This window comes from Cheilinus undulatus, linkage group 21 (genome assembly GCF_018320785.1).
Source record: "Cheilinus undulatus linkage group 21, ASM1832078v1, whole genome shotgun sequence".
In the NCBI taxonomy this organism is placed as follows: Eukaryota; Metazoa; Chordata; class Actinopteri; order Labriformes; family Labridae; genus Cheilinus; species Cheilinus undulatus.
Genome location: NC_054885.1, coordinates 19077923 through 19092411, shown reverse-complemented (window position 1 = coordinate 19092411; position 14489 = coordinate 19077923).

Here is a 14489-nt window from a genome sequence, read left to right as displayed (position 1 = left end):
GCAGTCTATTATTTTAGACTGACATCCATTCAGTTCATCAGTCAAAATTTGATCAAAAGTAAATTTATTCTTATTAGATATGTAGGTATCAAAGCTCAGGAAAAAAACTGATTGGATACAAAAATAAACTGTTCATATACCAGGTTGGCCAAATATGCTAATAAATAGAAATATATATAAAAAATATATTGGCTGTTTATTGGCTATCAACTATGTTATTTCACTTTTTATGCCTTTATGTGAGACAGATCACTGGAGAAGGAGGAGGGTCTGGCTGCAGACTGTACATTTCTGGTGGCCACTCTCACTGACCGTACATCCGAGACACTGTAAATCTCAGAAAGGAAGTGCTGTGATAAGCTGGTGCAACATATTTCCACGTATAGATTTTTTAAATTCAATTCAACATTATTCAAAGACAAAGTCTGGCAGTTACTTTAGCTTCATTAAGTTTAAGTAAAGCTAACATAGCTACACAAGCTATGGAATTAATGCAACTATGAGGCAACTTAGCTAAAGCTAACATAGCTACATAAATAACATACCTATGTAGCTATACAGTCCCCTCCAAAAGTATTGGAATGGTTGGCCCAGTTCCTTTATTTTTGCTGTAGACTGAAAACATTTGAGTTTGACACAAAAAGACTATTAAACTATTAAAAAGACTATTAAAAGACTATTATACTATTAAAAAGACAACACTATTTATTGTTGAAATAATAAATGTAATAGGACACACCTGGGTAAAAAACACACCTGTCAGTCACATGTTCCAATACTTTTGCTCACATGAAAAATGGGTGGGTTCAAACAAAGAGTGCTATCTTCAAAGTTGTATATCAGATCAAGATGTAAATACCTGGAAATAAAAGCTGAAATGTTGATCTCTTGTCTCATATTCATCTTTTGATGTCAAACCAAATGTTTTCAGTCTACAGCAAAAATAAAGGAATTGGCCTCTTTGTTCCAATACTTTTGCTATGTTGGCAACAAAACTTTGTTATCTATAGCTAAGTAAGCTTTAGGAAGCATAGCTAACGCTGACTTAGCTACACAGATAATGTAGATAGGTAGTTTGTGTAGCTTCTTTGTGAGCCTAACTTTTGCTCCATTAGCTACATAGCTCTGTTGGCTACATAGCTTACACAGCTAACGGAGCTATGTAAGCTATGTTTGCTGCGTTGGAATTAGGTTTTGCAAATCAGATTTTTGACTTTTAACTTTTAGTATCCTAACCATTACCCTAACCCTAAATGGAAGATTTAAATTTTTTTAAGGTTTATTTTGGGCATTTTGTGCTTGTATTTGATAGATGAGAGGATAGTGGATAGAGAGGGAAGAGAGCTGGGAGAGACATGCGGTGAGAGGCCTCAGGCCGTATTCAAACCCGGGCCACCCGCGTATATGGGTCGCGCGCCTTATCCATTCTGTCACCTGTGCCCCTGGAAGCTTTCATTTTGAAAGTTTTAGCGTGTATTTCTGTTCTGACAGAGATGTCTCAGATGAACTCATGGGGCAGAAATGTCTAACATCACAGTAGAGTGATCACAGCACAACAGGTAACATCAATCAATCAAGAACTTTATTTGTCCCCAGTAAGGGCGATTCAGTGTGCAAAAATATGGGGAGCATAAGAAACATAAAAGCCACATAAAACATGTAAGAGTACATAAAAACATGTAACAGCACAATTAACTCATTAAAGCACAAAGTAGCATAAAACAAGTAACAAATTTAAAATCAAACAAAGAAACTGATCAATTAATTCATCACACTGGATGTCACAAGCTGCAAAAGTGCAAAGACTACCTCCTCCTCCTGGAGTTAATAAGGGAGATGGCAGTAGGAATAAAGGAGTGTTTGAATCTGTTGGTTTTGATTGGTGGAAGTCTGAGAACGGAAGCTGATGGGAGAGGCTCAAATTGTAGATTTAATGAATGCGAGCTATCTGACAAGATAGACTTAGCCATGTTGTACACCCTTTTGTTGTACAAATCCTGAAGAGGTTCCTGAGTCACACCAATTATTTTACTGCGGACTGTAACTACTCTCGAAAGGACATTTTTGTTTTTAATGTTCAGGGACTGAAACCAACAGATAAAAGAAAAGGTGAGCACTGGCTCAATAAAGGAACGATAAAACATATTTAACAAGGACCTGTCAACCTGGAATTTACCGAGCTTTCTTAAACAGAAGAGGCGCTGCTGACTTTTCTTATTCACTGCATTAGTATTATGCTCAAAAGTCAGTTTCTTATTGATTATAGTGCCTAAGTACTTATAGGACTCCACTGTTGCAATGTTCTGTCGAAACACATTACCCAAGGGCATGCTTGAAAACTTCGAGTGTGGCTGAATTAAAACAATTCTGCAAAGAAGAGTGTGCCAAAATTCCTCCACAGCGATGTGAAAGACTCATTGCCAGTTATTGCAAATGCTTGCTTGCTGTTGCCGCCAAGGATGGCACAACCAGTTATTACGTTTAGGGGCAATTACTTTTTCAAATAGTCAGAATCTATTTTAATGCAATTTGAATTAATTTTATCCCCTTATTTACATTTAAAATACACATTTTAATCTATGAAAGTAATTTTAGATGTATACCTTATATTTGTTGCAAAGCAATAATGATTAGACTTGTAACACAAGGCCCTAGATGACTGCCTACATCTTCATAAAGGTAAAACTACCAGTTAGAAGAAGGCTTACCATGGAAAGTTGGAACATTGAAAACCCTGTTTGAGGGGATCAGGCTTATTAAACCTAGACGCTTGTCTTCATCTGAGTAAATTATGGCTACAAGATAAGAGGAAATACAAATATTTCTATTTAAGAAGTGGATGCCATTTTTGTAATCAGAGTTATAGTCATGCTAGCAGCAGCCCCTAGGACTGTGTCCTGTGTGAGTCATTTTGCTAAAATAAAAGGTCAGATTGTGCTTGCATTTGGTTAGAAACTCTAAAAATAACAGGAGAGATCTTATCCTTAAAAGTGTTACACTATGTTAACAAATTTGTGTCTGATATAGTAGATATGGTCCTTCAGTGTTCCTCTCTGAATAGAAATTCTTTATTTTTACTACAATAACTTTCTTTATGCCCCCCTCCTTTAATCAGTCACCTCTCTATCTCCCCCTTCTTCAAAACTCTTGTTCAGTTATCAGTTTTAATAATCTCTCTTCAACGTGAGTAATAAGCTCACAAGGCGTATTTACACACATGCGTAGGAGCACACACACATAAACAGCCAAACTGATGGGATCAGTGTGATGTTGTATAAATTTACCCCCGGTAAAACTTTTTTTTCTGTGCTAGGACACGCTGACACGCGTGCACAAGCAAACCAAACACACGCGTAAAAACACACACTGTGAACAAATGCCCTCCCTGCACGCTGCCAGAGAACTGCTGCAAACAAAGATTAGAGAAAAAACATCAATTTATGTGCCACTGCTTTTTATTTACTCCCAGGCTCTAGCTGAAGCTGACAGGGACAGCAAACACTCGGTCTCAGCGTTCCACTCTAAAGCTCAGCAGTGCTCTAGTCGTCCCTTCTTTTTTTTTTCCAGTGAGCACAGCACTGATTCCTGTGTTATTACGCTCATTAGAGAACTGTAGCATTGGCTCGACATAATCAACACTGATGCAGTGGACACAAAGACATGGGACTTCAAAGACCGGGGCTTGTTCTGTTGCTGCTGTAATGAGGATTCAGCCGTGATGACAGTAATTCAACTTTGATAAAGGCAATTATACTAGCGCCTTAGTGCTCTCTCTACCGACGTCCCTGCTGTCACTGACCTGATGTAGTCAAGTGCTCTGACTTCTGTTAGATTTTCAGGAAAGTTTGGATCATGATCGCCGTGGCAAAAGGTCAGACAGGGCAGAGCATTACACCCCGAACTATCAAGATTGTTGCTGACATTTTTGCATTTTGTATTTGGACCAAAAATCTATATGGCCAGAGACATACTTGCTGTATTACCTAGCATATGCATCCCGCTTGAGTCTTCTTGTGAATATAGTTGCCTTCATGAAAGCCATGTTTCTAACTCAGGCCCTAGGTACAATACAGTCATGAAAATAGTCAATATATTTATAATGCTGTGCTCAAAAATAGCAAAACCAACATGAATAATCAATAATAAGAACTGACCAGCTCAGACTGATGACTGGTGCTGAGAACACACTGCCTGCTCACAGCTTAAGTTTTGAATAAAAATTGATTCAGATTGGACATTGGATGGAACAATATGTGAATGAGGAGATGGAGACATGCTGGTTAATATCTCCAGGAACACATCTTCAACCTAATGAAAACGGCTTCACAACCTATTATGTTTCCCAAACCACCAGTTGACAACCAAGGCTCTTAATGATATTTTTTATAATGTTTTTGGATGGAACTGTATAATTTATGGCTTAATGGGATATTAATTTGTACACAGCGAAATCTGTGAAGCCTAATTAACACTGTCAGAGTTAATGCTGACACTTTTACACCATAGAGTTTTGATCTGACTATTTTTGGAATGTTCATCTGAGACTCCGTATATCTTAGAATGGAAATACACACTAAAACTTTCTAAATAATCTTTTTAAACTTCTGTTTGGAGTTAGGATAAGGGTTAAGGTAAGGGCTGGGATACCAGAAGTTAAAAGTTAAAAACCTCACCTGCAAAACCTGATTGCAAAACATCTAATAAAGCTAGGTAAACAGTCTGCTCACAAGAAAAAAAAAAAACTTGTCCTCCATGAAAACATTCTAACGTAGCAAGTGTAGACGTGTTAGGTTCGTAAGCTACATAGCTAATACAGATGCATAACTAGCTTAGCTACGTAGCTAATAGAACCAAAACTGAGATCACAAAGCAGCCACATAAGCTTCATGTCTACCTTTTTGACATAACTAAGTTAGCTTTAGCTACAATTGCTAACACTTTCATTGCTTAATCTTACTTAGCTGTATATAGCATAGCTATGTAGCTAATGGAGCTAAAGCTAAGTTCACAATGCAGCTATGTGGGTTACATAGATACCTTATCTATATAGCTATAGCTTTAGCTACATTATGTCAGCTAAGTTACCTTTGTAGCTATGTTATGAAGCTGTATTAGCTTTAGCTACGTAGATTATGTATTTATGTAGCTAGAGAGCTTAGGCTATGTTTTCACATTCTTAAAGCTAGCTTAGGCATATGTAGTCATGTAAATTAAGTCGCTATTGTGGCTATGTAAGCTTTAGCTAAAGCTAATGAAGCTAAAGCGAACCTCTGTTTGTGTTAGTACTTCTAAAATGGGTAATTTAATTCAGGATTAGACTTCTGATCTTTCATCCTATTTTATTTATGAAAATGTTGCTTTTATCAGTAATCTTTGCAATGTGGTTATTATAAGAACAACATCTTGTTGTGGCAGTTTCTATTTCTTTATGAAGCAGTATCTCACATAACATTCAGTGCTTCCATGGCATGGATAAACCAGCACTTGTAACCTGAAATAACTAGTTGAATAAGTCAAGATCTTGAGAAAACAATGAAAAATGTACTTGTCATCATGGGTAAATGAGTACAATTAAAGCCTGCCTGCTCAGGGCTTCCATAAAAATCTTCTCTTCAGACTCCCTTTTCATCTCCTGCATGTTTGAATCCATTCATCTCCTTAGGCTCAGAAAAATCTGTGTGTTCTGGCTGCTGCGATGCGTGCTCCCTTGATTGGATTTCATATTTTGTTGATGATTTTTGTTTATATTATGGAAGTCAGTCCATGTGCTTCAGGCAGCCGAGCGTAAATTTAGTCGCTTCTGTGTTTTTGCAGCTTTGCGACCTCCGTCTTTACACCATTTGAGGGCCACCGATGTTTACAGAGACTCAAACTTTACTCACGTCTGTGTGTTTGTGAGTGCTGAGTTTGGTGTAAGGCTTTTTTCTCTCATCAGTGTGATTTAGGAGCTGCTTACATGCCTGCAATGTTTGCAGCGGTCCATCTGGAGGCCAGTTTCTCCCTGCACCTGGAAGAACTGACATCCCAATGCCAACTGTGTCCACAGCCAATGGGTGGGAGTGCCCCTCCGTGGTGTGCCCGGTGGTTCGAGCTGGTTAGAGCTGAGGAAAGTGCTATAGTATTTCAGGATCAGTGAGCAGCAGACACAAGATCATAAATAGAGTTTTTATTGCTGAGCTGCTATGCCGCATGAGCCGGGCTCTTTCAGCAAGATCACAGCAGTGATTGATGGTTCCCGGCTGGAGGGAGGAGGATGTGTGTGCTGTGGGTAGAGAGGCACATCAGAAAGAGGAAGCAGTGGACATGGCAAAGGCCTGCAGTCTCCCTACCTCCCTCCATCGCATCCCCCAGGGCCCCCCCAACAATCTCCTGCCCCCTGTCAGCCTGCAGGTCTCCAAGTGTGTGTCATCCTCTGTGTCTGTCGGCATTCGTGCATCAGCTTGCTGGTGTGTGTGGATGTGTGAGTGCATTAGCCTGCAAGTTTGTGTGTAGACTCAGCATGGGCTCTGTCTCACACACACCTTCCACCTCTAGCCATATAGGCTTTAAAGTCTGCCGGCTTTTGAAGTATTATTTTTGAAAATTAGTAAGTTATGACTCAAAGAAATAAAATAGAGTTAAGTAAAGGGTTTAACACTCAAAATCTCACTGAAAGAGCTTTGTAAGGCTAGTGTGGGAGCTGTTTAATCATCAATGACGCAATAATAGCTGTAACTATTTAACACTTATTTTTCTAATGACAAAAATGCTTCATCTGAGTCGTGATGTTTAAGACTGTACAAAAACATCCACGAAGTTCACCAAAATCTGATTCAGATTTAAAGCCTGTTTCTTGCACAAAACTATGTGTTATCACCTCTACTCGGAGTATTGTCCGGCCCACTTCAAAGAAGAAAACAGAATTTCAGTTGTAGCCTTCATACTCCATCAGTTTGAGGAGAAAAATTGTCAAGCTCAGTTGTTAAATTTAGCCTCTTCTACAGAGGCTAGCCCTTGAAGCAGTAGCTCTGAGTTTGACTCCCACCATTGGCAGCTTACCAAATGTAATCCCCTGCTCTCTTATCCATGTTATGTACTGATTTCCTGTTTTTTCAATAAAGGTGTGAAAGTCTCAAAAATACGGAGAACAAGGCTAGGTGAAAACTGAGTATATAGCTGACCGCAACTACATGGGATGCCTGTTGAACTGCCTGACTGTGTTCTGGCAGATTAGGCCGGCCACACACTACAGGATTTTAAGCCCGATTTGGGGCAAGATTTGCCTCCCCCCATCGATCGTGGGGGCGTATACCATCAGGAGCCTCATCGCAAATGTGTATTTGTCTGAGTAGTCTGCGTGTGTGGTGTCAGCATGATTCATTTACTGCTCCAAATCGCATCGTAGCCTCCCAAACCCTGAATCGTAATTGTCAAACATGTTTGATATTTACGATTCTAGGTCGTAGTGCCGCTGACGGAGTACCCACAACAACCAATGAGAGCGAGCACACCGGGTAGCGTCACCAGATGAATCATACCTACATTCACAGCTCACAACCATAAACACAGCGGTACCTTAATTCCAGCCAGGATTTCGTCCTGAGTCTTTCCCTTGTTTTATGATTGTGACGCATGCCAGGACACTCTGCTGTGGAGAGACAGCAAGATGGTATTGACAGACATCGATGTTTTTTTTTCTGAAGTCAGATGATCACCCAAGGTCGTAGTCAGGTCGGCAGGTGTGTAGTCTCCAGTGATCTGACAGTCTGGCTGAGTCATCTAATGTGTGTGTGCAGAGGATTAAAGATGAAAAATCTTTGGAAATTGTCCTGAGGTCTGTGGTCTCTCACAATTTTAAAATCATTTCAGATTAAAAAAATCGTCTAGTGTGTGGCCGGCCTTAATTGGTTTTTGGGGTGTTTATTTGTGCTTTCCCTAATTTCTGTGGGTTGAGAATTGAAGGACCCAAAAGTTTAAAACATAAAGGCCTGTTGGCAGTAAACAGCAAACCTGACATGTGGTCCAGTTACGATTAAACTGCTGCTCTCCTACAGCTACATCTGAGCTAACAGCTATGGCGGCAGCAGCCCTTGGATACGCCGGCAGACCCCACCCGTAACATCACAAACCCGTGCCGAAGCAGGTCAGCAGAAGAGTGAAAACATCTTTCACATCATGAAAACTCTATAGGTTGTTCTGATTCTTTCTTTGATTCTTTCATACAGAGAAGTGGTCCAGTTCTAGTACAACTGACTCAGTGCTAAAGCTTATCCAAGGTGATCATCGCAGTGGAGTCAGCAATTGCAGTACAACTACACCCTGCTCATAGCGCAGCTCTGTATATATGACTCTGAAAGTGCCATCACTCAGTCAGTCACATACAGACCTGTGTGTAGGGCTAACCTCAGCAGTCAGCCAAAAATACACTTGCCTTACAGTTTGACAATACTATCATGCATCAATTGATTAAAATAATGTAATACTTGTAGACAAGTTTACATTTCGCTCAAATTCAAAATGTAGTGCTGCAGGTAGAAATAACTGATTCTGTTTCAGGCTGCCTTAATGTCAATTTAAATATGCAGTATGTAAATTTCCCCACCACAGGGCTCACAAACAGAACAACAACAAAGAGATAAACTGCTCAGTTCTGCCAAACTCCACTGCTTTTTTCTTGATTTGAATGAAGGAGTCAGATGCCCCCCTTGCAAACCACTACATTGAGTTGCTGCATTTGCCAGAACGTAAAATACACTCTAAACCTTTCAAAAATCAATTGGATTAAACTTCCTGTTACATACAAAACCTGATTACAAAACCTTTAATAAAGCTGAGTTATTAGTTTGTTTATGGGAAAAACCCATCCTCCATGAAAGCATTCTAACACAACAGCTAACATTCCCAAGGCTAAAGCTCACAAAGCTACATTAGCTATGTAGGCACATCAAAACTTGTGAAGCTACTTTAGCTACATAAGCTAGGTAAGCAAAGAAGGTAATGTAGCTAAATCAAAAGCAAAGCTACGTTATCTACGTAAGTTAGGTAGGTAAGGTAGCTACATAACTAACATTACTTAACTGGAGCTACGTCACCTACATTAGATTGTGCTACCTTTGCTAAAGCTAGACCTATTTTGGAAGTACACAAAAGGTGTCTTGCTTTAGCTTTGTTAGCTAAAGCCAATGCAGCTGTTCTGTCATCCTCTCAATTTCCTCTCAGAAAAAAGTTAAAGTGAAATCCAACATCTTGTTCTGGTGTTGGATTTCCTTTTTCTGGTTCTCATGTCTTAATTTCCTGTCATAGATACGAAGGTTAGAACCTTTCTAAATAATGCTTTCACGCTGGGCATGAACCGGGCCATGCGGTCAGTTTGATCCAGACTGAGACCCCCTCTTTTGGTCAGATCAAGGTCCGGCTGTTTGGTCTGGATCATGGTGCAGGGGAGGTTTCATAGCTTTGATTTAGGTTTGGATTGAACTGACAAGTCCGAACCAAACAACATAGGTGTGAACGCACCCAAAAATTGGGAATATTAACAGTCAGAACCTAGTACTGACCTCTGAGGTAACTGTGGCAACCAGTGGGTTTTTTATTTATGGTTTTCTCTATTAAATCTAAGAGATATGTCATCACGAGTTACCAGGTCATAGTAACTGGAACACATTCAACTCAGGTGTGTTGCCTCCCCTGCTCTGACATCAGACTTCCGAATGCAAGATCAGTTAATAAAAATAAGACAACTTTATATATTCAGATGATTTAAAACCAATTTATACAAGTCTAATGTCATTTTAACCAAATATGTTCTGTTCTATGTTACTAGGCCAAATATCACACACTGTACCATTAAATTAATATAAAACATTCATTGTGAAAATTCTAGATATTGTACCTTTAATCTCTAAAGTAAGTTTTGATTTTCAGCTGAATTCACAAAACAAAAAACACTGTTAATGTCCAAAGCTTAACGTCTGATTTTTGGGAGAGAATTTTTAGCGACATGCCTTTCTGATAACGGTCATGCTGATGCATTTTAATACATCAAAAATAGCAAGCATGGACTGTGTACCCTCTTTTAGAGACAGGGCCTGCAGTTTTAAATCTTTAAATGTATGCCCAGTCTTTGATATGGTGGTATAGTCTGTCATATAGCCATGTTTATGTTCTATGGAGGGCCGCCTCAGACTGCAGGTTGTGATGCAGGATGAAGGGCTGTAATATACGCTCCATACGTTCCGTTCTGTAGGTCTTCATTGAGACTTGTGTTTTTACAGCCATGCTAATTTGGGGCGGCTCACTCTGCGGTTTGGCAGCAGTGTGAGGAGGTTGCGTGGTTAAGGACCACAGAGATTTTTTTTATTTGGTGCCAGAGAGCAGCATCGCTAGAAGCTTTTGAGAAAACATCTGATGGAGCCTCTTGAGTGCTCCCAGATTGGCAACCTGAATAGCAGCTTTCATTGATTCTGCTTGGCCTAATGTGTTTTTGAGTCCTGCATTTGTGTGTGTCAGAGTTTTTTCATGCACATAGGTATGTATGCATCATAGACTCCACTTCACTTTAATCTCTAAGTGTGTGTGTGTCTGCAAATGTGTGTGTGTGAGTGGTTTGTGTTTACGTAAATAACTCAAGGTGGAGGCAAAAAGCCAGCAGCAGAAAAGCACAGCTGGGTGTATTTCTGGGACTTTTTTCCAGTAGTGATGTCTCAATCCTTCACAGAGCTACTGTAGTCCTACCTTTTCATTTATTTATACAGACAGTAGCTGCAAAACAAACAGCTCCTCTCTCATGGGACGTCGTCTTCTCTGACCACAGAACACTCCACAGACAAACTGAGCGGTCTGTTTTTGACAGAAATGTCACTTTGCTTGTGTGTATCTTTTGATATCACTGCCCTGCTCTCCTGTTAACCTCCATATATCCAGGTCAGGCAGGCCTGTCAGAGTTTCAAGTCTTTCCGGGTAGATGCACAAACATAGCACATGGGAGAAGCGTGTCAGCTTAAGCTCCCACACGCTTGTGCATTCGCTGCAGTTGCTGTTATATCTCTGCCGTCCTAATTTGAACCTTGATGTCAGCAAACATCATCAGAGCTGTTTCCTTAGCCCCTCACTCCCACTTGTTTTCCTGTTTGTCTTCATGAACAAGGCTGAAATTCTCCATAGAGGCAGAGCAGTTACTGCTGCAGAATTTTGGCTTGCAGTGGGGGTGCACAGACAGTGAGCAGGCATGGAGTCATCATCACATGTGCGGTTTGACAGAGGGGGCCTGGCTGGTCCTCAGAGAGAGCCTCGCTGCAGCACTCTGTCTCCCCCAAGTGGTGCGTCACTGCACCCCAGGACCACTACCATCACTGCAGCCTCATCTGAAGCGAGGCCTGCCCACATAATTGGCTGTGCCCCTGAAAACCCCAGAGAATGGACCCTCCCCAGTTGTGATTTATTGATGATATCAGTGCATACCAGATGGATCAGTAGCATTTGTGCTAGCATCCTAGCTAACAGTTACCTCATGTTGGAGCTGAAAAGTGTGTGTCAAAGTATAATTGGTTTTGGTTTTGGAATTGGTTATTCGTGCTACTTTCTAACCCCTTTTAACCACGTTTTCAGCCCATTTTTGCTACTTCTCTTTGCCACTGTTAGCCCAGTTTTGCCACATTTGACCCATATTTGTCAGTTTTGCTACTTGCAAACCATTTTTGCCAATTCTGTTAGGCACTTTTATCCCATTTTTGCCACTTTTAACTCTTTTTTAACTGTTTTTTGTCTTTGCCACTTAATTGCCACATTTAACCCATTTTAACACTGATTTGCCACTTCTCAATTTTTCCACTTCTTTTTGCCCGTTTTTCAATTTTTTTTTTTTGCCACTTTAAACCCATTGTTGCTGTTTTCAACTAATTTTTACCCTTTTTTCATATTTTTCCCATTTCTGCTCTTTATTGCCACTTTTAACCCATTCTTGCAGTTTTACACCCTTGTTTGCCACTTTACCCTTCCCATTTTTTCCCCACTTTAACCTTCTGTTGTAACTCTCTCCTCATTTTTGCCACCGTTGACCTATTTTTGCAACTTTTCACCCAATTTCCCACTTTTTTTTACACTTTTAACCCTTTGTATGCACTCCTCGCTCATTTATACCACCTTTTTTTTTGCCAATTTTGACCTATTATTGCTACTTTTCATACAGTTTTGCTACTTCTTTTTCCAATTTTTATCCCATTTTTCACAATTTATGCCCTTTTTGACTCATTTTACAATTATTCTTGCTATTCTTTTAAGGTTTGGCCATTTTTTTCGGCTTTATTTTCTAGCACCTGTATTTATGCATATTATGGCCTTGCTATGAAGTCTGGCATTATTTTCCTAATCTTTTAGTTCTGTGTAACCATCAAAATTGTTCACATCACTAATCAAAAGGTTATTCTGTGAAGAAAAGGGGGTTGCATATTTAAAATGGCTGTATTTGTGCCACACTATAAACAAATGAGAATATTTGTATTGCTTTGATCAGAGTGTTTATAATTCAGGTTAAGAATAAAATGTTGTTATCACAGCTATTTACAGTGGACCATGACTTTGCTGACCTCCATAGGCCCCCAGTTTGGCTGGGCCCCAGAAAGCTCCACCCTTCACCCCCCTTAATGGGTGGCCTTGTCTGTACCCAGTGTGCCTCTTGTTACATTTACATGCCTTTGTACTACAGAAACACTTTGGAAAGTAATACTTCAATCCCAGGACTCACTAAAGCCTGTGGAGGAAATTTGTGCTTCACCTCGTCACTTATCTGACTTTTTAGGTGTCTTTCACTTCACTTATCCTGCCTTCTTCTCCTTTTCCAGATATGAAACGTCCGTTCAGCCCGTCAGCTCTGCCCGACACCGAGCTGAACAGGAGGGGGTTTGGCGGCAGGCTGTTGGAGATGGATGGCGAGGAGTGCTGCGACGCCCAGGATGAGGGTGCAGTACTGGATGATCAATCAGCAGGGGGTGCCCTGCCCTCTGCGCTCTGCAGAGGTAAAAGGGAGAGAAAGCATCGCAGCTACACACTGTGTGAGGTCTGCAACATCCAGCTCAACTCAGCCGCACAGGCCCAGATCCACTACAACGGCAAATCGCACCAGAAGAGACTCAAGCAGATCAGCAATGGCAAGATACAGAGTAACACAGGTAGGCTGGAAGTGTTTGGTATTGCTCCAAAGCACTTATGATTGGGTAAAGTACCCCTCTGCCGGATTTCATAACCCTCTGTGACACAATAAGGACATGCAGGTTTACACAGTCCCACACAGTGGTCACAGTATGCTGTCACCAGCCTCTGTGTGCCAATCGTAGCTACTTGTATTCAATAGAAGTTAAACAAATTGGATTCTATTTGCTGAAATGTGCTCAGACAGAGCCTTAGGCTGAGGAGACACACAAACGCAACCCCACACACAATCAGAGCAACGTGGACCGAAGGCAGCGAGTGAGAAGCTAATTAAGTGCTGCTTGTGTTTGATGGTTGTGTTCCTGTGAGTGATGCGGCGGGAGTTAAGTCGGACATTTTGTCATTCTAGTCACAGCCTCGATTAGGACTGGCCTCCAAGGGAATCAGGCTCTCAGTTAAGTTTATTCGTTCACACTCTAGGGTCCTTCCTTTGCTCTTTCCTTAGCCTGAGCACAGAAATGATAACAATTCAAACAGACTGGGGTAAATCTGAAAACTGAGAAACTCAGATGTCAGTCCTTTGTCTGCGCTCCTCATGCATAATTTGCTAAGATGCTTCTGTCTGTGGGTTATGTTCTTAAACTCTTTGACAGACTTTGAATCTCAACCATGTGATATACCTATTTGGTTAAATGTCAAGGCCTGGAAAAGCATGAAATTCCAAGGCCTGATGCTCAAGGATAGAGTCTTGTTCAGCAGTTTAAATGATGGATGGAGTATGGTTGGCTGTCCTGGTGCTGTTCCGCTGAACTCTTAGTGGAATAAATTAGTAAAGGAAGAGGGAACAATCTAGTTCATTGTGATTACATACACGCTGTGTTCTTGGGGGTCAGGTGAGTTCAGTTCATCTTCCTTGAGGAATAATTCAAGGAATGCATTCCAAGTCTTTGGAAGCAGTAAACAATGCATTTAAGTTTGTTATAAAACAGGACACTGTGTTATCAACCACCAGGCAACATTTCAGTTATGACATACATCTGTAAATATTGTCATGAACCATGGACTAGAACACAGATGAAGGCAGGACCCAAATGCACCACTCAGGAGACCAGTTGAGGAGAAGCCAAAAATCAGAATCTTTAATTCAGTCCGAGTCAAAAAACCAGAGATCCAAAAACTCACAGCAAAGGTACAGGCAGGGATCAGGCAAGAGCAGAGTCGGGAAAACTGGCAGAGTCGTAACAAAAGACAAGACGAGAGCAAACTAAAGAGCCGGAACGTGAACTAAGGAGAACAACGGACTGACAAGGAGGTGAGTGTGCAGGTGAGTATTATACTATGACTAATCAGTGATGCAGGACAGG